We start from the raw sequence: 15,768 nt of genomic DNA on the forward strand, positions 1-15,768 counted from the left end.
TTCTTCTGAGGTAATGTTTACTTACCTTACAAAAGGGAAACAACACACTAGGAAGGCCTTGTGATAAAATGTAACAGCTTTTATTCCAGTTATAAAAATGTTCATTCTGCCATCTATCTGCTGAGGGAAGCCTGCGAATTCTCATTAAAATTTCAGCATGGCTGGTCATAAAAAAAATAAGAAAGTAGGAATAGCAAAAAAAAAAGATAATTGGATTCTTACATGATTGCAGTATAGTCTGACACCTCTAAGTAAGGCTATACCTTCTGCCATTGAACAAAACGTTACCTGGCATGGGATGTGTCGCCTATCACTAAATAAGCTCTGAGATTTATTCACTTGGAAAGTTGGGCCCTATTTAGTCTGTTATTTACAGAACTTAGAACATTATGTTTTTATAATAAAATTAGATAAATAAATGGAGTACCACTTCTCACTAACACATTACTCTAGTTACATAAAATATATATTAAATTTGCTATTAAAATGTAAGGCAAATTTCCTGAGGCACCCCTAATGGCACAAAATGGTGGTGTTACTTCCAGAGACAAAACTGAGGTATTCAAGAACAGTAAGTTATCAGTAGTAGTATTTAGTTATATTTGTTTCATTCTGTGAAGAAGCACAAGTGAGTAAAATGTTCTCTTTGTCTGGAAAGGTCATCTATACTAAAGAGAAGTGTAAAGATTGCATTATAGAAGGTAAGAGATATTGAGACATAGGAACAACATGCAAAAAAGAAACCAAGAAATACAACAAGAGAAAACAAAAAAAAGGGACTGAGAAAGGGTGGAGACAACAAAAACCATCTGCATCAGTAAAGCACAGAACATAGAACAACAGGAGTGTCCTATCAAAAAATAGCCTGATGTCCACTACTCCATAGGATAGATGGAAAGTACTTGCTACTACAAATTGTTCTAAGCTTAGAGAACTTTTCCACTTTCCTTAAGAACTGAAGGAGTTTGGAACAGAAGCTAGTTGATTTACATGATTTTATAATGAGTAGAAACAACTGCTGAAATTTCAGCACTGCTTACCAAAACTCAATAGGGCCACCTCAAAATTGGAAAGTAATAAAAATGGTCTTGCTTATAACAAATCAGAGTTAGCACTTAATCTGAGCCAGTATTAACCTTAAGTATCACAAAAATTATTTAATTTCTCAACTGAATAGTGCATATTGTAAGACTCAACTACTGTGAAACAAAAGTCATTATTTTGCTAAGTTTGTAGCAGTAAACTCCTTGTGTCTACCTACAGGAAATAGAATACTGCTATTCCCTGGAGACAAAACCATTTCAACATTTTCTGTTAGATTAGCACCTGAGAACTTTGTAATGTTTGTAAGTATTGTAAATGCAATTTTCATAGAGAATCATAATGACTAAATTAAACATTTGATCCTCAGATTATTTTTTTAACATTACTTATAATGAAATACTAAAGAATGCAGGAAAAAGAAAGTTAAATTTTTAGCTGCTCTACTAACAATTCAAAATCTAGTTTTAGAACCTCTTCTAAAGAACAGGTTCCTTAGAAACTAAACTTTTCACAACAATGCATGCTTTTCTCAGCCCAAGGAAGTTTTTTAATATAAATGATCAGAATAGAGAACTTATCAGTTGAAAGTTTGAAGTATATTGGCAAATACCTATGCCTAGAAATAGAGAATTTTCTAGTTGATTCATTAGTTCTTGTGATTTCATAGACTCTTTGAAGATTTCTCTTCAAATAAAGTCATGTGTATTAGTGCCCTGGTGTCACTCACTAAAACTTTCAGTAACAGTAAGTAAAGAGAGTGCACACATCTTCCCACAGCACTGTGCTTGCTGCACCTAACAGTTATATTGGCAGCACAGTCACAGCCATTTCCACATTAGTTGCTGGAACTCAGATTCCTGCATATATCTGCACATTCCCCTATGCAGACAGCAATGCCTAACTACCAATATGATCACCTCCAATTGGCTACTGTACGATCTAACTCTTTTTGGGATGTACTGGTGTCCAAAGCCAGACTGGACGGGGCTTTGAGTAGCATCGTGTAGTGGAAGGTGTCCCTGCCTATGGCAGGGAGTTGGAACTGGATGATCTTTAAGATCCCTTCCAACTCAAACAATTTTATGATTCTCTTCTGTGATATAAAAACCTCCTTCCATGTTGCAGGACACTTACTCCACATACTGTGAGAGTATACCATTTCCCAGAATGGCTACCAGAAAATTGTTATGATTTTAATACCCATTATAAGTAGATAAATGAAATTGCTTTGAGTACCTTTCAGAAATCTTTATATTTGTTTTCATGCTATCATTGACATATAGTTTCAGTTAAAGACTCCCATTTGTTTCTGTCAACTGATCCTAAAGAATAATGATCCAGTGTAAGGTTGTTTTACAGGGAGAAAAAAAAGCGATTATATTTTCTTTCTATTAATATCACCGTTTCCACAATCTATTGTGACAATTGAAGATATCACCAGTTGTCCCTGTTCCTCATGCAGGAGCAAGTGGTTTCGTGTGACAAAGGCCTGGAGCATGACAATTTTACCTCATTTTTTTTTTTTTTTTTCCCATCAAAGACCTAAATTGTGAAAAAGTGTAATTCATGTATTTCATACCAAATGAGTTTACATGTAAAACTAACAAGAAGAAAAGACATGCCAGCATCTCCTTTAGAATAATGTCTGCAATAATAAGCTATTCAAAAGGATGAACAGAAAGAAGGAATTAATTTTCCAGACTTTTCCAAAGTCAACTATCAGGAGATTTGTATCAGCGTTGGGCTACTTCTAGGTGATATCTGTTCCAGCTGATTGCAGAGACAGTTTGTTACTACAACCAACTTTAGTCAAGCTACTTACTGTCAGGTATGCATTTTCTTCTTTTTTCACAATTCTCAATAAAGCAGAAAAAGTATGATTGTTGATCATTTTAGTTAACTTACTACTTTCATGAAGGCATTGTGTTTGCAGAATACTGCCACAACTCATTAGTAAGAGACAGAAAAATCACATAGTAGTTCAACCTTCCGAGACAAATTCAAGTGCCAAGAAGTAATCTTGTGCTAACTAGTAAATCTATTCTAACTTCTTAAGAATATTATCCCACATGAATAAGAAAAAAATGCATGGAAAAAGAATTGAATTGCAGACATAGCTGTAAGGTAAGCATGTAGAGAACTCGACCAAAAGTGTATTCCCATAGATCAACTAAATTTTCTAAAACCTTATGGAGCTGCAATTAAAATACAAACAGGATTTTACATGCAGCCATAAAAATTATTTTAGTCTAGTCACTTCTGCTGTTAATTATGATTTTCTGCACACTCTGCAAAAAGACTCCTTGAGTCCATGCTCATCATTTACACGGTGGGCTGACAGCTGCAGTAGTCATGGGAAAGAGACTGACCCTGATCAGAGATTATACCTGAAAATGACAGTACAATCAATAAACCCTAATGATACATAGATGAGAAGCAGATTTTACAGATGGCCTCAGCTCTTGGATACTTGCACGAGGGGCTGATTTCTGGATTGGCATGGACCTTGAGGTAGGACTGTCAGCCAAGAGTGGATGCAGCAAATACCTGCTGGAAAAACTGCAACATCTTCTGCACTTGCTCACCAGCTTGATGATAGGACTAAAGCAAATACATGAATCAGCATGAATGTCCAAAATTTATTATCTGCCAGTGTAATGTCTTCAATCAGTGTTGCATTCATCATAGATAAAGGTCTGGCATGCTCAAAGACATATGTGCAGACATAGGAGCCAACCATACAGGCAACCTGAGACAAGAATCCACTGGTATGCTTAGACACACTTGCATTTTTTTGTTGGAATGGAGGACTGAATGTATTTGTTATTAGCACATTTTTGGACTCAGCTGAGCAAACAATAACAGTGGATGCTTAGTTTGGGTTACTGATTCAGCTGGCTGCAAGTTAATGTACTATTTAAATACCAAACAAAACAAAACCCAAAAAAAAAAAAAACAAAAAACAACAACAACAAAAAAAATCTGAAGACAGCTCCTGACAAAAAATTGCCATAATTAACATATAATTTCAAAATATTCAAAGAAATTCAGTATGTGTAGTGCATGAGACACTGTATGACAGTAAAAATCCCAAGAAAAAATATTAAGATGTGTTTTAGAGAGATTACCACACAACACTCACAAAACTGAGAACAATCTGGCAATCATTCGGTTTAACTAGTAGATAAAAGAGATACACAGCATCATAATTAAAAAGGGAGGGATGTCCCTTTTAGCACAGATATTTCATTTGTCTCGGATTTAAGATTAACCTTCACTTATGGGAATATGAAAGCAATGACAGTGAAAATTTCCTTACAATCTTCCTTACTTTCTTTATTGCTCAAATGCTAGTGTTTAAAAAAAATACAAGCAATTCCTGTTCTTGGCAAGTCTCTCAATAGGGATTAGGAAGGCAAGCTGGACAAAGAGCACAATCATACATATATCCTAATAATACAGTATTAAGAAGCCAATAACCTATGTTGATGGGGTACTGCACACACTTCAGAAATACCATAATGAGATCCCCTAAAATTGCTCTAAGCTATCAGTCAAATGTGCTGTTAAGGAGACAGCATATGCTAACAAAAGGGTATTATTAAAGAAGATAAAAAATACCTTTTCCCATAAATGCATACAGTTTTCTTGAAGCCCTGTTAATTTGGTTGGAGGATAGGCACAAATTTTCTCTGCTGATCTAAGTAAAGTTGACTTTGCCTTTCCACTGAGAAGTTTGAATTCTAAGTTTCAGTCTCCTCAAGTCTAGCATATTCTAAATATACAATGCTCAAATGTAACATGAAACCAACTGTACTCATTAAAATGCAGTATTTTTAGTTGCATTTGCAATTTCTTAATGTATTCTCTTGCAATAGAATCAATAAAGGCCTGTGCAACACTGTAATAAGCTATCTTCAGGTGCATCAAGAACTGCAGTACGTCTGCAATGCTTAACCTGAAATAATCTTTTGGAACAGAGGAAGTCCACAGTCATACCTTGGGTCAATTGTTGCAAAACTTAAATGAAATTTCATAGTAATCCCACCCTTGAAAAAGCCATGATGAGGAGTGTACTTATCCCCCAAAGCACAACTATTTTTTTTTTTTTCTTTTTAAGTGGTATTTAAACCAAGTAGCATCACAACCTAACACGGCTTAAGTTCAAAGGTTTAGTAAGGGATTCAGGCCATCTAAATTTAATAGTGTAACTTTCTCTACACAGACTGAACAAGAAGAAAGTATTAAACATTCCGGAATTAAAACACTGTAACTGACAGGATGATTTAATTAGACTACAGCAGAAGGCTCTCCAAAGGCTCAGTCCTGGCGTCACTCACTAAAACTTTTTCAGTAACAATAAGTAAAGAGAGTGCACACGTCTTCCCACAGCACTGTGCTTGCTGCATCTAACAATTACATCGGCAGCACAGTCACAGCCATTTCCACATTAGTTGCTGGAACTCAGATTCCTGCAAATATTCCCATGCATTCCTCTACACAGATCTCAATTGGTAACTATGAGTATGATTACCTCCAATAATATGGAGACTTCTGTATGATTCCCAACTCTTTTGGGACTTCTAGTGCCCACTTGGATGGGGCTTGGTATAACCTGGTGTAGTAAGAGGTGTTTCTGCCCATGGCAGGGTTTGGAACTGGATGATCTTTAAGGTCCCTTCCAACCCAAGCCATTCTCCAATTAATTCTATGACTTTCTAGGAGGATCTTGCATTAGCCAGCAAGTGAACTAAGAGAAGAAGATCCCATTGCCAAAAGGCTTGGTAGGCTTATCACATTCCTTAAAAGATCTTGAGAACACCACTTCCTTCTAGATCCATGAAGGACACAGCACATCCAACAATGAAATGCCCTGAGAGAAGTAATATGACTTTGCACTTCAGACATAAAAGTAACTCTGACCATTGCCAAGACACAGTAAATGGTTTACTAAATCTGAACCTTCTTCCTGAATTATAGAAGGCTTCAGAACCCAGTGTTGGTTTTGATAACAAGGAAGAGGAAGAGGCAGGATGTCTCTGGACTTCCACAATGGCTGCTATTGCAGTCTTTTTAAGACTGGTTACAGTTTTTTTTCTCAAATTATCTAGGGGAGTTTGTATTTGAAAATGGATTGAGACATTCCAGTGAAATTTATTTTATCAGGCAGCTCTTTCCATTTTGTTTCTCTTTCCTTGGTTAAGTGCTTACAAGTTTTAAAGTCAGCACCAGGAAAAGACAGAGTCCTTTTACTTTATGTGCATATGCACCTTTAAATAAAAATATATTGCTGTCTTCAAATCTCTGAGGAAAAATCTTCACAGCCTGAGAAAGTGCTGCATCCAAGAAAATCAAGTCAGGGAACCAGCATCATGCTATGATTTTTCACATGCAATATTTTTCTCAAATAATTCCGCACATTAGCTTGCAATTCCTCATTAGCAAATAAATAATTTAGGGAAACTGACAGATAGTTATGGACAAAAATTCTTTGTTTCTGACATCAAATAAATTGCTGGTTTAGAATCAACTTATATATGTTACTATGTCATTTTTAGATTAATGAACAGGGTTTTTGGTGTACATTGTGAAATTTCTTGAATCCTGGAGCTTTTTCCTCTAAATTGCAATTTGAAAATCAATCTACTTTTCTGCAACATAGAAAAATGTGTTTTTACAGTATCTTTGATAACAGCAAGGGTGTTCAATATACAAAATCCAAATTCCAGAGTACTACTCTTAGAAAACAAATAGAAGTTATCTCTCCAGATTTATACAGACATGATGTTATGAGGTTTTCAGAATTACTTATAATAAATATATTCTCAGAAGTATAGAATGCTTAATGCACAACCACAAGCAAGGAATTTATTTAGGTACTTTTATGTGACGCAGATATATTGACGTTTCCAAAAGCAATTCTTCAATTTCAGAGGTTAATATACGTAATGTGACTTGACAGCAATATCTACAAAAATATTAATTTGGAACATCACAGTGAGTCAATTCAGTGAAGTGGAAAAAAAATAATTAGATGTTCAGGATCACTCTGTTAAACCTAGGAGTGTACATATTTGTAGAAAACAGGCAAATATAACAACAAATTTCATATTGCAGCAATTTCACGAAAGACTGTTAAGGTTTTCAATGCCATTCACCTCTAAAAGAAAATCAGTTTTTTTTTTTTAGTTTTCCTCTAATGTTTTCAAAAATATGTACAAATGTGAAACTTGAATGACCCTTAGAAATTATTTAAAGCATAGTAGTTAATCAAACAGCTCAATAATTTGACATATTATTACCCATTTTTGGTGACTAAAGTTACTTACTACAAACAATTGTCAAAAACTAAAAAGTAAAACTAGCACTTATATTACCTTGTTAATTTTTATGAGGTTTGTGTACAGAATTTTAATTACAAATAGTATACATGATACTATTGCAAGGGACGCTGCCCAGGAGTATTTTGACCTGACATTCAGGAAAAGGCATTTGGTTGCTCAGTAAAACTACTGTATTAAAATAAATTTCTAAATTAAAAGACACTTTCTTTCCTTTAAAGCTGTGATGTTTTGCATCAAAACCTTTCTTAAAGAAATACATACTACTCCTGCTTTGGACTGCATAGTAGTTTCTAAAAGACAATAATACTCATATTTATACACTCTTATAATACCTATGGACTGAAACCCATTATATTGGTTAATTAGGAAAATAGGTTACATTACCATATTAAGACAAGGCTCCCCTAGTCTTTTCTGATAGATATTAATCACTTTATTAATAAGAGAAGTAAGTGACTGAGTACAGTTTTTACATCTAAGCATGACATTAGGCCAAGGAGATCTAGAAGCCAGGACTAGAAATTTTGGCATACAGGACTAAAACTCAGAAAAAATATGTTAAACTGAAAACATTATCTAGGAGAAAATTAAGATGCAATGAAAGAATGTAAATAGTTAACTAAAAATAATCAAGTGAGAAAATACTGGATGAGGACACACAGTGTGTAGCTACTGTGGTATTTCGGTGGTTAGAAGTACCATGAGTAAAAATTATCAGAAATGCCATATTCTCGCATAAAAGACAACATGCTACCTTGATCTGAAGCTAATCTTTACAGTTTACTTGTTGGTAAGGCTACAGCTGTAATTCCTGTACAGAACATTCTCTACCTATGGAATAAAGGAAGAAATTAGAGGAATTAAGCAGAAAATATTAACTATTAGAGGTCTAAAAAAGTTGACAAAGAAAGCAAAAATTAAATAATCAGGAGTTTTTCAGTTGAGAGGAAATCAACACCCAGAATGAGCTTTCACTTCGCATGCACATTCTGTTGGAACTTTACTTGTTTGTAGTGACCAGAAGGAACCCTTTCCCTAAATCTAGCCCTGTGTTTTTACAGGTTTATCATATGTACTTCTCAGTGCCTGAGAACTTGTAACTAAGACAAAATTCTCTTTAGCTAGTATATTCCACTTTTTATCAGTTTATTGCTTTTGTAAAAACACTAAACACAGTTAACTAGTTTTACAATGGCATTATCTACTCCAACCACACCAGATGGGTTTAACAACCAAGTAGAAAGTTTTCTATTATGGCTCAAGAGATGCCTTTAAATAGAGCAGTACAAGGTCTACAAATAGAATTATAAGAAAAAAAGCTGCATATGCAACCACACTTTTCAGGTAAAAGCAAATACCTCACCTGTTTCTTCATGTACACCTTTACCCAAAATCCTCAAGGTGTGTATTACCTTCAAAAGAAGTAACTGTGTTTTTAGAGCAAATGTTCATGTTAAAAAACCAGACAAACAAGCCCCCCCAAAACAAACAAAGAAAAAAAATCACAGCAAATAAAACCCCAAACCCTCAATTCCTAAATTCCTCCTCTTTTTTTTTTTTGCCCTTTACCTAACTTCCCACACTTCCATACCTTAGTGGCATTTTATATGCCCCCCCCTTGCTTCACCTGGGCATTTTCATTGCTTAAGATTTTGCACTCTGTACAGGAATATTTGTTGGACACTCAACCATGTTTAAGCTTCTGACTTCTAACATGAGCTCAGCTTTTGATAGCAGTCCCTATATACAATTTGGACATGTTATCAGAACAGATATATTATTAACAAACAAAGCATTTTGCTTCAGTATATTCTACCCATATTCTACCCCTGCATAGCTTAAGTACCTGTACTTCTGTGTGAATTCAACTAAGATGCTGATATGAATAAAATTAATTCAAATATCTGATTACAGAACGGAGCACTAAATCCATAGGCTTCTAAATATTAAAACTATACAAAAAAACCCTAAGTTTGATCCAACATCACTACATCAATTCATCCTTACATCTTAAGTTACATCCTAGTAGTGATTTTACAAGCAATATATTCACCTCCACATAAAAAAAGAAACACGTTGAAAAGTTTGTCAGACAGTTCAGAATGACATCTTCTTTTAATACACTACACATGCTCACTCCTATGCAAACCAAGTTTTAACTGTCATGCTGTCAAGAAAAATTATAATTCCCTACTCATATCTTATCTTTCCAAGGAAGTAAGAACTACAGAACATTTTGCAATAGAAAATTGTATCATATGTTTAATAAAACCTGTCGCTTGCATGAAAGCCCAGACTTGTTGTATTTGAAGCTGACATTGAAAAAGAAAAATATTCAAAAACACAACCAGTGAACAAAATGCAGAAAAGTGGGAATAATTTTAAGTTTTACACATATCTATTATTCTATTTCCTCAGCCCTCTCCCAGCTTAATGCAATATAAAAGTCCACTAATAAAAGCCTGAGAACATGTAAAAAAGTCTTAGAGCTGCATTGGGTCATTAACTGTGATAGACCTTCTTAAGAGATATATCCATGTGCCTATTAAGAAAAGTCCCAACCTGAAAATCACCTGAAGTATGGTGCCTTATCAATGTTCAACAGTCAGGTATTACTTGCAGCAACAGATGTATGCTGTAAAATCTAGGCTACTTTTGAAGGCTCCCCCACATCTGGTTTCAAATTTTTTTATACTAAAAACCAACCAACCAAAAAAAACCTCAAAACCAAGAAAATAAACCTCCAAACCAATAAGCTACTCATATGTCTTTGATCTAATGAAATTAGGTTCATTGCACTTAAGTTTTTCTTTTAGATTTTGCAACAAATATTATGGAATTACCTCGGTATTTGAAAATTTGTACGTGAAACAGAACTGTAGCTGCTAGTTAAGGTAGACTACCTCTGATTAACCAAGTGAGTTAGTGCAGAACATCCTCTGTAAGGGGAAACTGCCTCATTTGAAATGGCTTGAATCTTTCCACTCTCAGTGCAGTACACAATGTACACATCTTTGCTCAGGCTGAGATGGAAGAAGTCTTCCCAAGGTACTGATTTGTTGATTAGGTATTTTTCTTTAAACGGTTTTTTTGCTTTGCAGCAAAGGTACCTACAACCTCTCTGTGGAACTCTGCTCACTTTTGATTCCTTAAGTTACTTCAGAAGAGCTAAGCAAACTACTTGTGTCTGTCCTTTATATGTATGAGCAAAGGGGGAAGAAAATTATTGCAAAACATTTAAACTGGGATTTGATCTCCAACAGCGTTATGATGAGTCACACATTTTACTCAGTTTCTGCTTAATCCACAAATGTTCAGTTAAAAAGCCCCAATGAAATGTGAATCAAAAAGAGCAGTAGTTGCATTTACTGTTATGTCATACAACATAACAAACCTACTGAAGTCTCAGGCGTACTGCTGTGCGTCTTTTTCTGGTAAGACTTTGCAGTTTGTTTTTCCTAAACATAACTAATCTGACACAAACAGGTAAATTTCACAGAAGACTAAGATGTAGCCATCAAAGATGTCAACATTACACTTGCAGGGATACTTGATCCTACTCCTCTGCAACAAACCAGAGTGAAAACAACGGAACAAGTTGAGCGAAGCTGCGGCACCCTCTGCCCACGGCAGCACAGACAGGCTGCTTCTCCCTCGCCACGCTGCCGTCCCGCGGTGATCCTCTCCTCCTCTCCCGCTTCCCTCTGCCCTCACCCCGCTGGAAACTTTCCGCTGGCCCCGGTGGCGAGCCGCTGGGGCCGCGGGACGCCGGGCCGCGCTCCCAGCGCTGCGCGGCTCGCCCCGGCGGGGAGGCACAGCCTGGGGCACCGCGCCGGGGCACCGAGCACCGAGCGGGCGCCGCCGGACGCACCGATGTGCCGCCCGCAGCGCGGCTGCCGCCCGCCCGCCGCCCCTGCCCCGCGCCCCCCGGCCGGCCGCGGCAGGACAACTTTCCAGGGGACGCTTGCCCTCTCCCGGCACTGGAAGTGCCGGCTCCGGTCGGGCCGGGCAGGCGTGTGGGGCGCTTACCTGATGTCCCCGCTCGGCTGCAGGGCAGGGCAGCGTCCCCGCGGTCCCCTTCATGCCCGAGGAGCTGCCTTGCCCGCACCACGTCCTCATCCAGCTTCCCGCCCGCGGGCTGCCTCCTTCCCTCGCCCTGGCGGGGCGGGCGCCGCTCTCGCGGTCTCGCCGGCGCTGCAGGGAGGGAAGGAGAAACAGAGGGCGGGCGCCAGAAGGAGGAGGAGGAGGAGAAGAAGGAGAAGGCGAGCAGGGGGCGGGAGACGAGCTGTGCCCTCCCTCTCTCCGCCCCGGCCGCCGAGCGGACATGGAGCAGCCGCGGGCGGGCTGCGCTCCCCGGCTGTGGGAAGCGCTCGGGCTGCCCTGGCCCTCACTGCGCCGCGTCCCTGCCGGGTGTCCCCGGCTCCGGCAGGCAGGGCAGGGCCCGGCGGTGCCTCTGGAGGGCGCCCCGGCCCCAAAGCTCTGCGCTTTATCGGAGCGACCGGCTCCGGGCTGGGCTGGGCTGGGCTGGGCTGGCACCGCCGCGCCTCGCTCGCTGCCGGGGATGGAGTTTGGGGTCGGCCGGCACTTCCAGGGTGGGACGGACGGGCGAGGGAGGCTTCAGGATGTGTGGTAGGAGCCGGGGCAGGACAGATGTGGTGAAAAAAAGGAGCTGCGGGGCGAATGCCGGAGGAGATCGTGAGAGTAAGGTTTGCGCAGTTCAAGAGCAGAAAAAGGGATCCGGGAGGAAAAGAGGGAAACTGACCAAGACAGAGAAGAAGGGTGATGTGTGGATTGGGAAGATGAATGATAAATTTTGCAGGAAGGGTGTTCAGAAGGGCAAGGAGGAGTGAATGCCAATGGGATAACTGAAGAGGAGAAAGGAGTAGGAAAGGATTGTTGGGCGACAAAGGAGAAAATGTGTCCTGTAAATCGTCAAAGGCAGGTTTTGGGAAGGCAAAGAGACTAAGGAGATAAAGATTCCGAGGAAGCCAAAATTTTACTGGGCTTGGCGGGAAATACGTGTGAAACTTAGATGATGAGTACAGAGAAGACATTTAGCAACCTTATCCTAGAGGTTAGAAGAATGAGTCACTAAGAAAGTGATTTTAACTGAGAAGGGATTTTAATTAGGGGAAATATTCTTAGGTGGAAGCATTGGAAAAGTGGGAAATAAGCACTGCAGGAATTGCTGGGTAAGAAGCAATTCCAAAATCAAAAGAACAGTTCCCAGCCTGAAACAGCTAGTGTATCTGAACAGAACACACGAAGTTCTTGGTTGAAGGGGGTGGGAGTGTTGCTTCTATATGGGATAGAAATCACCGTGTCCAGAAACTTCTGTAAGAATTATGCAGTATACCTTACCACTCTCTGGCAAATTGTGCCATCCCACATGGGTAGTGGAGAGCTGGATTCAAGCTCTCCAGACTAAACTCACTTTTACAACCAGTGTAGCAAAGCAGACCCTGACCAGTCAGGACTAGCAGTAAAAGCAGTATTCCCACGACTTGATATAATCCTAGTCCTTGGAGAGCTGAATTGAACTTTAGCTTTTAGCCAACCCAGTCCAAAGAATCTATGGGCCTGCAGATTCACTGCTTTTAGTGTCTGGAATGTCTACTGCCTCTCATGTAGAAAATTACTTGAGATATGATGGGATACAAACTGGGATACATGAAACTGGAGTAGAAATTACTGTGTGTACCCTGAACTGTATCATTGAAATCTTTACTGCAGAAATGAGAGGAAAAAAATGTTAAACATCAAATTAATCTCTTCATTCAGAAGGTAATTTATTGTTGGAATAATTCCTTCCTTCATTGACTTCCTCCAACTTTTTGACCTACAACACTCTAAAGTAGTTTTTTTTGGGGTTTTTTGGTTTTTTTTTTGTTTTTTTTTTTTAATCAGAGTTTTATTCTGGTCTATTTTAGATCTTTGAATCTTAGCTATTGTGAGACAGCTTTAATGAACTGTAGTGAATTTGTGTCCAGCACTAGGCTTGTGTTGTATGAGTGGTTTACAATAAGCAGAATATTGTAAGCACAGGCTAGTCAGGGTATAGATTGGGTTAGGAAAATGTATCCTAGCCTGCTTTGGGGTAGGATTATGTAATCTGTATCTTTCCCATTGGTTTTCTCTCTTCTTTTTTCTTCCTGCCCTTTATTGTGCAGAATCTTCCTTCTTCTTGTGGCTCATCAGTCCTACCACTGTACTACTGTCTAAAACTAATTTCACATATTTTATGTATGTAGAAATTTTTATGGGAGTTGTTACCAGAGATATTGCAAATGATACTTTGGTAGCCATCTCTTGCATAAAAATGGTGTGCCAGTCTGGACTTCCAGGTGCTGTTGTAGAATTGGAGAAAATAATGATGGTTAAAAATAAATGCTTAGCTGGTTGTTCATAGGAGTTGAGAGCTCTCTGGAAGTTACCTGTGGAGCTGCTGCTCAGGACTGGTAAAAATCTTGTATATATGAAACAAGGTGAGATCTGCATTTTCAAGTTATTCCTGAGCTTTTGCCTCCTTGGTTTTTTTTTTTTTTTGTTGTTGTTGTTTTTTTGTTTGTTTGTTTGTTTTTTGAGGTGGTCATTATGAAGATCTGTAGCTAATCAGGAAATCTTTTGTGAAAAGCCATTCTCAGAGGTGCTGTTTGCTACCAGTTTGTATGTTGCGTAACAAATCTCGTCTAGTTCCTTGAACTGTTATATGTCTGATTTTGAGATAATGTACTGCAAATTATTGTCCTGGATACACTAGCAAGTTTAATCAAAATCACTGGAAAATTCAGTCATTTTCTTAAAATTATATACTTATTAACAAATTCTATACTTGTTAACCTAATCCATAATATACATGGATTTGCAAATCCAAAGTATCGTTTAAAAATTTTTGGTATGGGTAAAATTCTAGCAGTATGCTTTAATCACTGGGACAGCATTAGAATTGGATATGCTGATCACCTAAATTCAATGGTTTTAATAACTTGTGCATAAGAATCTGCTCCATAGAAAATGAAATATTGTATTATGGATACCAGCTACAAACTCCCTGAAGAAAACACATTTATTTTGAGTGACTCTCTATTTTCTTTTTGAAGACAGATTGCTTGTACAGTGAAATAAGCAGTGAGTGAGATACAAATGTAAAGATATTTGGGGTTGTAATGAACTAACATCTTTGTAATGAGCTGACATGTTGGTAAGTTCAGGTCTGTGGCATCTTTACCATCATGTAAACAGCTGAGTTCACCTTCTTGAGTTCACCTTCTCCTCCCTCTCCTGTCCCCACCGCACATACCCCTCACTAGCCATGTTGCTTATGTCTTTTTTTGGATTCCTACTCAGCTGTGACAGAAGCTAAACAGATTTCCCAATAAAGAAACTCAAGGTCAGAGTTGGGAATAGCTCATACTGATGGCATGGATCCATCTGTACTCAGCTGGCTCATAGCAGCTTAGTCATTGTTTTCCAAAGACACAACCTTTGGGTTACACTGTGACTTCTCACTGTGCTGTCATGTGCCATGTAAATGTTAATCTGCCAGCATAGCCCTACCCTTCAAAAAATGTATACTGGACTGTGAAATATCCCAGTTGTTTCTGGGAAATCTCTGTGGCTCATGCTACAAGTTCGATACTTGTTGTTTGAGCACTTAAAAAAAGAGCAATGACACCCCCCCTCCCCTCCAAAAAAGACCACAGACCAAACAAAAAAAAAACCAAAACCCTAACAACAAAACAAACAAAAAAACCCAACCCCATAGAGTTTTTAATATTTTCAAGGATTATGCCTGAATGATCAGCTTCCTTCTGAGAAAAAAAATCTTAAGTTGTTTTATGAGGCCATCTCCCTGGACACTATCCAACTATGTAAATTCAAGTCTGAAAAATGGAAGGTGGTCTATCTCAGGGCTAAAGGATCCAACAGCTTTTCTGTGGCTATGTATCGTATGACCTGCTTTTTCTGTGGGCACCTATACAAAACATAAAGCAAACGCTTGACAAGTCTTCAAGAAATCCAGGGCTTTATCTGGATGCCATGGTCAGATATCGGTAACAGGTTCCCTCAAAATCCAAAGATAGAATACCAAGGCATTTCTTCACATTCAGACTCAGTGTCCATGAAAAGAGCCCAGCCTAGGTATAAGCTCCAGAGGACTGGAGCCCATGGGCTGCAGTTGTGGAGTACATTGTGCCTCTTATAACCCTGAACTCCTGAGAAATTCATACATGTTCCTCTTCAGCTTTTCTGTTGCCCATTTTATTCCTTATATTGCACCTGGAATCCATGATTGTGTCTCAGAGTTGTTTATGCTCTTTATATAGCAAACAAAAAGCATCCCGATCATTTTGAAGACTGGTTTTGGGGATTGCTGGTT

General features: G+C 38.6%; 1 protein-coding gene across 5 annotated transcripts in view; it reads right to left on the reverse strand.

The window, feature by feature from the left end:
* Positions 1-11,677, reverse strand: part of SGCG (sarcoglycan gamma) — a 106,168-nt gene extending 94,491 nt beyond the window's left edge. For 3 of the 5 annotated variants that reach the window (XM_030275344.4, XM_030275349.4, XM_002191488.7), the window contains exon 1: positions 11,418-11,636. The gene's annotated coding sequence lies outside the window, so the exon portion shown is untranslated. Of the gene's footprint in view, positions 1-11,417 lie in introns of all 5 variants that reach the window. The other 2 variants (XM_072930780.1, XM_030275335.4) reach the window with 2 other exon arrangements.
* Between the last annotated feature and the right edge of the window lie 4,091 nt (positions 11,678-15,768).

This window comes from Taeniopygia guttata, chromosome 1 (assembly GCF_048771995.1).
Source record: "Taeniopygia guttata chromosome 1, bTaeGut7.mat, whole genome shotgun sequence".
NCBI classification, from domain to species: Eukaryota; Metazoa; Chordata; class Aves; order Passeriformes; family Estrildidae; genus Taeniopygia; species Taeniopygia guttata.